Source organism: Ascaphus truei, chromosome 1 (assembly GCF_040206685.1).
Source record: "Ascaphus truei isolate aAscTru1 chromosome 1, aAscTru1.hap1, whole genome shotgun sequence".
Taxonomy (NCBI): domain Eukaryota; kingdom Metazoa; phylum Chordata; class Amphibia; order Anura; family Ascaphidae; genus Ascaphus; species Ascaphus truei.
The window spans coordinates 276,635,820-276,646,549 of NC_134483.1; positions in this window are offsets into that span (position 1 = coordinate 276,635,820).

Genomic DNA, 10,730 nt, shown 5'->3' on the forward strand with positions numbered 1-10,730 from the left:
AACGCCCCATTCAAGCCCTAAATTTCTCACTAGAACATTTAAAAACTTTAACCCACAACAGTTTTTGGATGACCTTACCAACTGCCCATGACACAGAATCAATTTAATTCCCGACCCTGATTCTGCGCTCGACTATTTCCAATCCGAGTTCTTAAAACTCTGCGATACCCATGCTCCACTTCGCAAAATAAGGGTAAGGGGGGCCCATCTTCCATCGGTTACATCTGACCTTATTGCACTCTACCAGCTCAGGGATACCTTGTGGAAAAGCTACAAAGTAACTGGCACTACCAAGGAACTAAATCACTACAAATGCCTGTGGAACACGTGCACAAGGCACGCAAAAGCACAATATTACTCTGACAATCTCCACCAAAATACATCAAACCCAGCTAACTTCTGGAAGGTTATCAACAATATATTCCAGCCTTCTAACCATCAACAACTAAGTAATATCACTAAGGGGGATATTACTCTGACAAACCCCACTGACATTGCAAATGCATTCAGTGATTACTTTGTGGGGTGTGCCACTAACTTATTAGCAAAGCGCAGCCCAAACCACAAACCTGAATCTCATCCTGGGAGTACCCATATAGCCCCACCCCCTCCCAACACTGCCCACAATTTTCAATTTGGCCCAGTATCTGAAGAGATTACACAAGTGCTCCTCAAACTAAAACTAAGCAGCCAATGTGGACCTGATTTACTACAATCTAGGTTCCTACGACTTGGTGCCCCAGCCATTGCCAAACCAATTGCTTCCATAGTCAACTCTATCCTGTCTGCAGGCCATATCCGTAAAACCTGGAAAACTGCCAGAGTTGTCCCAATCTTCAAAAGTGGGGACAAAACACTGTCTCAAACTACAGACCAATATCACTTCTCCCAATTCTATCCAAAGTCATGGAAAAATGTGTCCACTCCCAATTAAGCGATTACTATACCAAGACAAATTTCCCTAGCCAATTCCAATCTGGTTTTCGGCCCAAACACTCCACCGTAACTACCCTGCCAAAAGTTTGCAATGAAATCCAGTGTGGAATGGAACGGGGACAACTCACTGGTGCAGTATTTCTAGATTTTACAAAGGCTTTTGATACAGTTGATCATGCTATCATGCTTAACAAACTCCAGTGCTCTGGAATAGGGAAGCATGCTTTAAACTGGTTTCAGTCCTACCTATCAGGAAGATCCCAACATGTGTCCATCTCAGGCTCCAACTCCAACCCCCTGGATATCACATGTGGTGTCCCGCAAGGCTCTGTTCTGGGGCCCCTACACTTCTCATTGTTCATTAATGATCTTCCCACAGCTTGTAAGGAAGCCTCAATACACATGTATGCAGATGACACAATCCTATATGCACACAGCCATAGCCTCTCTGACCTTCAACACATACTTCAGTCTGACTTTGTGAGACTCGAAAACTGGATTTCCCAAAACAAACTGTTTTTAAACACTGACAAGACTGTAACAATGGTATTTGGGACCAAGACTACATTTTTAAAGCTTCCAGCGACTGAGCTTCAGATTAGAATCAACGCCAACACCACCCTAACCCCTGTCACTAGTTTGAAATACCTGGGCTTATGGTTTGACTCCCACTTAACATTCGGAATGCACATTGATACCCTGACAATCAAGACCTATGCCAAACTAGGGGTACTTTACAGGAACAAATCCTCCCTATGTCTCCTAGTCAGAAAGCATATCGCACAGCAGATGCTAATGCCAATTATTGACTATGGAGACATAGTATATGGCACGGCACCTCAAACCCACCTTAGCAAACTTGACACCCTCTACAATTCAATTTGTCGTTTTGTTCTCCAATGCAACTACAACACACATCACTGCGAAATGCTCAAAGAACTAGATTGGTCATCACTCGAGTCTAGGCGCAAAGTTCACCTTTCCTGTCTTGCCTTTAAATTCTTTATACTGCACCGACACACTTTATTCGAGCAAATACCCAGTATGTACCTGGCAGATACCTGGAATGCGCCGCTCCTCACCTCTGACAAGCCCCGTTGTGTTTGCCTTCTCAGCCTGGGTTCATGCCTGGCTGACGGGCGGCTGATCTGTTAACTGATAATGATTAGGATTTAATAGGCTGCAATGCTTCGCGTGTCTACCAGATGGCATAAATTCATGAATTGTAATGCAGTATATATATATATACTGTGCAGTATTGCAGCCAGGGGGAATAAAATGCTTCAATCCCTGCTTGGAAAATACCTCAATGCACTCGGGCAGAAAACAGTCACAAACCTCAATACACCCGGGTATACCCGAATTCGTGGGACTAGCCGAGCTCGAATAAAGTGTGTCGCCAGTGTAGGCAAGCTACCCAGCTATCTGAACAAGCTCCTCACCCCTACCACATGCAGCACTTATCACCTGAGTCAGATTCCAGAAGACTGTTCATGGTCCCAAGGCTCAACAAAGTATCCAGCCATTCCTCCTTCTTTTACCCTGCACCCCAAAACTGGAACAACCTACCAGAGACTCTCACATCCACCACCAGTTTAAGTTCTTTCAAATCTAAGGCTGTCTCACACTTTAATCTGGTCTGTAACTGTTTCATTCGCCCATAATATATATTTTCTTTATCTGTGCATGCAATGTCTTGTATATAATGTACCCTGTTCATTTATTTAACTGTATTTGTAACCATGTATTATTTGTCCTAACTCTGTGCCCAGGACATACTGTACTTGAAAACGAGAGGTAACTCTCAATGTATTCTTCCTGGTAAAATATTTTGCGGACCACACACGCTAAAATGAGCTACATTGGCTGGCTGCAGTTATATTAAGGTGTAATGATATGTATAAAATGCACCTCCTAGGAACAACCCTATCACTGTAACCGCAGACAAGCAAGGGAAGCCTTAACCGCAAGCTAAATTGGTCAAGTGGTCTGTGGTCGCGAAAGATGCTGGATTACAACAATGTATAACGTGGTCTCATCATTCAATTAAGGTCAATTGGTAAAGTGCGTCTGCGGCCATTGCAACATTGCATCCCAACCCCAAACCGCAGACCAGGGAAACGTTTAACCACAAACCACATCATAGCCCTCACATAATTAAGCAGCTAACTTTTGATAGGAAGTCCCTAGATTTCTAATTTTTTGGTATGCAGAGTGCTAGGGTTTAGACATATAATCCAGTATAGTTCTGAGACTGTAACATTTATTTAAAGGCACGAATGAGAAGTAGCCCGGAGTTTAGTATTTTACAGTTATAGGACATTTACATTTCAGCCAGGCAGGACAACGGATACATTAAGCATTCACCATTGTTATTTATGATCAGGGATGAGTCATGTATAATGTAAGTCTGGGCTTCTGATACTCCCTGTGGAGCTGACTCCAGAGTGTCTGCAAAAGTCTGGGGCTTCAATAGACACTGACCTGGGGAAAGGGCTAAATGTCAGGACAAATATATGAACAGTTTGTTCAGCAGATGTCCGGGCATCCTGGAGAAAGCAAGACATTCTGCCACCGTGCAAGGGGGCTTGGTCAGGTATGCTAAGCGGGTTAAGTGTGAAGCAAGCGCATGACCCTTGGCATACCGTGAAGCCCTTTGCCCGGCTTCAGGAACTGTTAGCAAACTTGCCATTGTGTGGGAATTTGCTTCCCACACCAAGATTGGCTGTGTATTACCTAGATAGGCTTGAGAGGGTGTTATGAGCCTGTGCAGGCTATCGGGTGGGTGTTCAACTGTGTTCTTCTGTGATTCATCTGAAAGTATAGTGTGCAGTACAGACGATTCCATCGTAACCAAGGATTGTACCCCGCTACGAAAGTTTGTTAGAACTAAGGACTTGGAAACGAATTCTGCAAGCGCAGAACGAGATACTTCTTTCAGCGGAGAAACGGGCTGCAAGCGGCGCCCCGAGCCAAAGACAGTTTCATGTCTCTTGTTTCCGTATCAACCCCACTCCTAGGAATTGATACCTAGACTGTATTTCGTGGACTTTCGTTTGGAAACCATTTATTTCGTTTTGCCTTCTTCTCGTAAGTGTTATTTCATGTTATCTTGTAAATCAAGCTGTGTGTGTTTCTTGTGTGAATAAATTACAATTTATTTTATCTCACGTTTTGTTCAATCAAAGGATCCAGGTATTTTTGTGGGATAATCACTGGTCTCCTGTGATAGGCTTATTTACTGGTGGCATACATATTAATGGGGGGTGGTGCTCAAGTACCCGATCCTATGTCAAATTGTGTCCATTCATTGAAAGGAAAAGAACAAACTGGGTAATAAATGATGAAATGACAATCAATGTACTAAACCTATAAAAGGGGCTCTAGAACACCCTGAAGGTGGGAGTTAGCATACAGAGACACTTCCCCCCCTCCTCATCGGGTTGGCCCCAGGTATAAGTACTCACAAATCCCCAGCAGCTCTCCCCAAAGCGTGCAGCTGTATCCAAGTCAGGAGAATCCAATGCAGTTTGTGTGCAGCGCACAGCAGGAGAAAAGAGAGAGAAGCAGGTCTGGCAAAAATATTCTCTTTAATGGGAAGCTATAAAATAGAGGGTTGCAACCCTTCTACGCGTTTTGTGCAGGTTATGCACTTTATCAAGAAGTGTCACACATGATACACAGAACATTTAAATACAGCTGACTGCCGTTTTGGCGCCAAAACTAGTGATGTCACTAATTATCATAAACCAATGGGCATCGCCTCCCTAACACATGCGCCGCAAGATCCGGTCGCACGGAGAGCCCCCACCGCATAGCCAAAACAACCCACAGCCCCAGGGAGCCCACACTCACCTGTTGCTCGTGGCAATCATAGCCATGTACTGCAAGTGACTCCCCTCCGTTCCGTTGCTGCGCACATGCGCAGACAGACGAGGCACTACCAACAACCTCCCATACTGATCAGCATGCCTGCACATGTCCACACAGCACAACCAAGTGGCAGTCTGATGAATAGAAAATGCGCACGCAGCTCCCCAGTATCAGGAGGCATAAGAAATAACAATAGCCAAAGTAAAAAACAGACAACATACAGTACAGCAATCAGCCAAAACAATACATAAAGTGAATAACTACTTAGATACGTTAAAAAAAACTGTATTAAAAAGTTTATGCCTATACATGATGTAAAAACACATGCGCAACCCTCTTGACGAAACAGAGGTAAATAATCATAGTAATATTCATAAACATAGTGTGTTCATAGAAATGTAAGTATATTACCCAAAAAGAAGTACAATAAATATTAATATCTATAACATCATCCTTATGATAAGCAATAGAAATAGCTGACATCAAGACCTGGACTTGAAAGAATAATATTGAAGTTCAGGTCTTGTCAGCTATTTCTATTGCTTATAAAAAGGATGATGTTATAGATATTAATATTTATTGTACTTCTTTTTGGGTAATATACTTACATTTCTATCTATGAACACACTATGTTTATGAATATTACTATGATTATTTACCTCTGTTTCGTCAAGAGGGTTGCGCATGTGTTTTTACATCATGTATAGGCATATACTTTTTAATACACTGTTTTTTAAATGTATCTAAGTAGTTATTCACTTTATGTATTGTTTTGGCTGATTGCTGTATGTTGTCTGTTTTTTACTTTGGCTATTGTTATTTCTTATGCCTCCTGATACTGGGGAGCTGCGTTCGTGTTTTCTATTTATCAGACTGCCACTTGGTTGTGCTGTGTGGACATACGCGCGCATGTCCAACAGTATGGGAGGTTGTTGGTAGTGCCTCGTCTGTCTGCGCATGTGCGCGGCGACGGGACGGAGGGGATTCCCTTGCAGTACATGGCTATGATTGCCACGAGCAACAGGTGAGTGTGGGCTCCCTGGGGCTGTGGGTTGTTTTGGCTATGCGGCGGGGGCTCTCCCGGCGACCGGATCTTGCGGCGCGTGTGTTAGGGAGGCGATGCCCATTGGTTTATGATAATTAGTGACATCACTAGTTTTGGTGCCAAAACGGCAGTCAGCTGTATTTAAATGTTCTGTGTATCATGTGTGACACTTCTTGATAAAGTGCATACACTGCCGACACGCTTTATTGCGCATCGGCCAGATCCGCATGCCGGGAGATTTCCCAGCTTGCTAGTGGCCGCCCCTCGGCGGTCACGCGTCTTCGGGAGCCTGCGCCCCCTGCACGCGCGTCCAGGGCTCCCCGAGGGAGCCCTGGTGTCCCGCGATCGTGGGACGGTGGCAGGGGGGTTCCGGGGGACCCGGCGGACCCGGCAGCGGTAGGGAGAGCGCCCCGATCGGAGGGCGCTCTTCCGCTGCTTTGGCGCGCGCCCGTCACCCTCGGGCGCGCGCCAGGCTACTGCTGCGTCCAAGAACGGGCAAATGCTCGAATAAACTTGGCCGCAGCAGTAACCTGCACGAAATGCGTAGGAGGGTTGCAACCCTCTATTTTATAGCTTCCCATTAAAGAGAATATTTTTGCCAGACCTGCTTCTCTCTCTTCTCTTGCTGTGAGCTGCACACACACTGCATTGGATTATTTACTGGTGGCAGTGGCGGGATCTGATTGGACCTATGATATAGTATCTTGCTATAGTAGCATAGCGGGGAGACTCTCGGTTATGAGCTCCCAAAGCATGAGATAGCACACACACGATTTGCAAGAGAAGCGAAAAGACACAGTTCCCCTTTGCACCCTCTCTTGTTGCCTGCGGGTGAAAAATGGACAGACGAGCGGGACGGTTCCGGTCCTGGGATCGTGCCAGGCTTCTTGCCCGGTGTGGAGAGTATGGGTTATCGACTGTCACGGGAGACCAAGTCTTATTAACACATTAATACCGGGATTCTGGATTGAGCACAACAAGGAGGGTAAAATAAATTGTACTTTATTTCCTTTTAAGACAAACACACAATTCTTCACAATAACACTATATACACTTACTGGGATGGGGAAACGAAATATAATGTCCACAGAACAAATAACTTGAAAACAAAGTCTCTAGGAACCACTGAACGGTAGCGGGCTGGTGCGCGAATAGAGCCATGTGACAGTCTTTGGCTAGGGGCACGGAATGCAACCCATTTATCTCCGCCGAAGGAAAACTTTTCGTTAAGTCCTTATAGGATTCATTCGGGAATCCTTAGCTCAAACGAATTCTAGAAGAGGGGTACAATTCTTTGTTATGATGGTTTTAACCCCTCACACTCCGGAACTCCACTGATGCTGGGAATAACTTTTCTCGCCTATCCCATACTTGCCAGTAGCTCAAAATCCTGGCAGAGGTGGCTTCCCGGTGTGCTACACTACCGACACGTTTAATCCGAGCAGGGCTAGTTCCGCAAGCCGGGGGATGCCCCGGCTTGCTAGCCCCACTCCCTCGGCGTGCCGCACGTCACCGATGCGCGGTCACGCGTCATCGGGTGTCAGTGCCCCCTGCACGCGCGTCCAGGGCTCCCCGAGGGAGCCCTGGTGTCCCGCGATGTGAGGGACGGCGGCAGGGGGTTCCGGGGGACCCGACGGACCCGGCAGCGGGAGGGAGAGCGCCCCGATCTGAGAGCGCTCTTCCGCTGCTTCGGCGCGCGCCCGGCACCCTCCGGCGCGCGCCAGGTTACTGCTGCGGCCGAGAACGGCCAAATGCTCGAATAAACTCGGCCGCAGCAGTAAGAGCATGCGCTAACTTGGCACCTCTGCTGCTTAGCATACAGGACCCAACCCCTTACCTGGCGACAGTAAGTCTGGGTGTCGGCTACCATTTTGTTAATTGCCCACACTTTACACCGGTTCAATGTACTTTACTGTATCCCGCCCTCCCTAACACTTCAGGGTTGCTGAGGCTTTCAACTCCGGACTTCTGTAGACATTGGCACACCAGCGCAGCAGGGTGCCCATTGAAGTACGGAGTTGGAAATCCCTCAGCTCATTCATCCCTAACAAATGTGCATGTTAATGGATTAACTGCCGGCTGACAGGGAAAAGGCTCCTGTCTTCATATGTTAAAATACCTAAAACACAGGTTATTTTTATATGTGCTTTCTACATACGGTGGTGGTATTAAAACAACATGTATGTGCATGATTAATCCTTAGCCATCTGCATACCAAAAATTAGAGTGCTAGCTCCCTCCTAACGTAAGTTAGCCCCTTAATTGAATAGGCTCTGTGATGTGGTTTGTGGTTTGACGTATAATCGTTCTGCAGTCGGAACCCGGCATACAATGTATCACTGCTTGTCGGGATCGGTAACCGTAGAAGCACTTCACCAATTTACCTTAATTGGTTAACGAGACCGCAGGATACATTGTTGCACCCCGCCACTTCCACTAGACCGCAAGCCACTTATCCACTTGAGTATGTGGTTAAGGCTTTCCCGGAGGGTTTGCGGTTTATGAAGTGATACAGGGCTTCAATGTAACCGCTCACCATAGACACTCTTATTCAATTAACTCTTTGTACAGCGCTAGGAGCCCCCCTTTCTTAGCGGGCACGTTTTACACATACAGTACATATTAACAGAAGTGTAGCTAGGTTCTGAGCTGCAGAACTGACACTCCAATTTCACGGGACATCACTGTTGATATTCAGGGAAAACATGGCATTGCGGTGACAATACTATTAACCCCTTCATCCCCAACAGGGTTTAGGGGCAACCATCCAGGCATAATACCTTTTTATTATTGGTCTTGTTACCCCTTCACCGTCACCTCCCCACCTCAAAATGCAGGTTCTGCCCCGACGACCCCGTCCGGTGGTTGGGCTGGCCTGACGGATCTTGAGGCTATAAGTTCACAAGGATTGTCCTGGCGGGAGAGGCCATCGGCATTGCCATATTCACTGCCTTTCTTATGCTGGATGGTAAAGTCAAATTCTTGCAAGACTCCAGGGCAGCAACTTTGCATTCTCCCCTGACATCCTCTGCAGCCAACTTAATGGGTTATGGTCCATGATCACAGTGAATGCGCGACCGTGTAGATAGGGCTGAAGTTTCCTCAGCCCACACAATCTCCAGACTTTCTTTTTCAATGGTGGCATACGCCACTTCCCTGGGCAGCAGTTTCCTGCTTAAATAAACCACTGGGTGTTCACTGCCTTCCTCCCCCACTTGGCTGAGCACAGCGCCGATGCCATAGTCCGAGGCATCGGTCTGCACCAAAAATGTATTTGATTAATCTGGGGCAGCTAGAATAGGGGCACTGGCCAGTGCAGTCTTCAGTGCCTGGATGAGGCTTTACAGGCAGGAGACCAGACAACCAGCACAGACACAGCATAAAGGGGGGAAAAACAAGCGCAAAAAAACTGTGAACTAAAAGGATACGTAGTAGTCCAACTTATAAAATTCCCTTGATGGGTGCTGCACCGGACCGCAAATGGGTTCGTTCAGTGCCACTTGTGTTTGTTAGAAGAGTGAAGTTCCGATTGCGCACAGGCTCATCAAATGAGGAAATATATAAAAAAAGGAGAAGGGAGAAAAAACACAATAGTGTGATATTGCAAATGACCGTCAAGGCAACAAGTAATAAACTCACATTCGGCAAGGATAGATAGGCATTTCGGTTGTTAAGTGAACCACACTAGTCAGGAATCTCTGTGGAGCTGGAACTGTAGACCTTCTCTCGCAGTAGGACTCACAGAGTAAACAGGATACTCTCCGCCAACCGAAGAACTTGCAGCGTCAAGATCAGCTCCTCCACAGCAGGATAATCTCAATAAAGAGATAAATTAAATAGTGTAATACTGTATACACAATTCATATATAGCTGAAGCCAAATGGACACTCACATTAAAATAAATATTAAACAGCATATGGTTGTTAAAGTAACCAACTTCACCAGGTATTACTGAAAATATCCAGGAACACAGGAAAGGACGCAGGAAAAACAGGATAAATCTTTATAGTGAAATATATAAAAACACAAACAACAGAGGCCACAGAGGCTATACAGGGAACAGCTGCTAACACAACTCCCAATAAACTCCAGTGATGGCCTCACACCAGGGGTTAAGGACAGAGAGGGTAACAGAGCTCCAGACAGCTCCCAATAAACTCCTGCTGTAAGTATAAAGGTAGAAATAAGTCCCAAAGCGTTTCGTCTTAACAAAGACTTCTTCAAGGGGATGCGACACTATAAAGATTTATACATTTAGACTTCTACAGTGGCTGGCTCTGGTTTGAGATGCCCGCCACCTACCCTGTGCCCTAGGTATAGTACCTCTATCCTCCCTACTTAGCACTTGGTGGGTTTCAATCTGAGTCCCGGTTCCCTGATTCTGGCTAGCACTGCAGCTACATGAACTAAATGTGTGTCCCACGAATTGCTAAATACTGCATTGTCGTCCAGGTATGCCCTTGCGAACGCTGGCATTCCTTCCAGTAACCTATTGACCAGGCGTTGGAAGGTAGCCGGGGCATTCTTCATCCTGAATGGCATTACTGAGAATTCATAGAGGCCACTCGGGGTAATGAATGTTGACTTCTCCCTAGCTTCCTGGGTCAGGGGGATCTGCCAGTAACCTTTACTGCGATCCATGGTGGTCAGAGACTTTGCCCCCGCGAGTTCATCCAGCAAATCGTCCATGCAGGGCATGGGATAAGCATCTGACACCGTCCCTGCATTGAGCTGTCGGTAGTCCACACAGAACCGGGTGGTCCCGTCCTTCTCAGGTAGCAGGACTACCGGACAAGCCCAAGGGCTCTGGGACGGCACAATTACTCCTAGGGCCAGCATCTCTTCTACCTCCTCTATACTGCCCTTAACCTCTGCT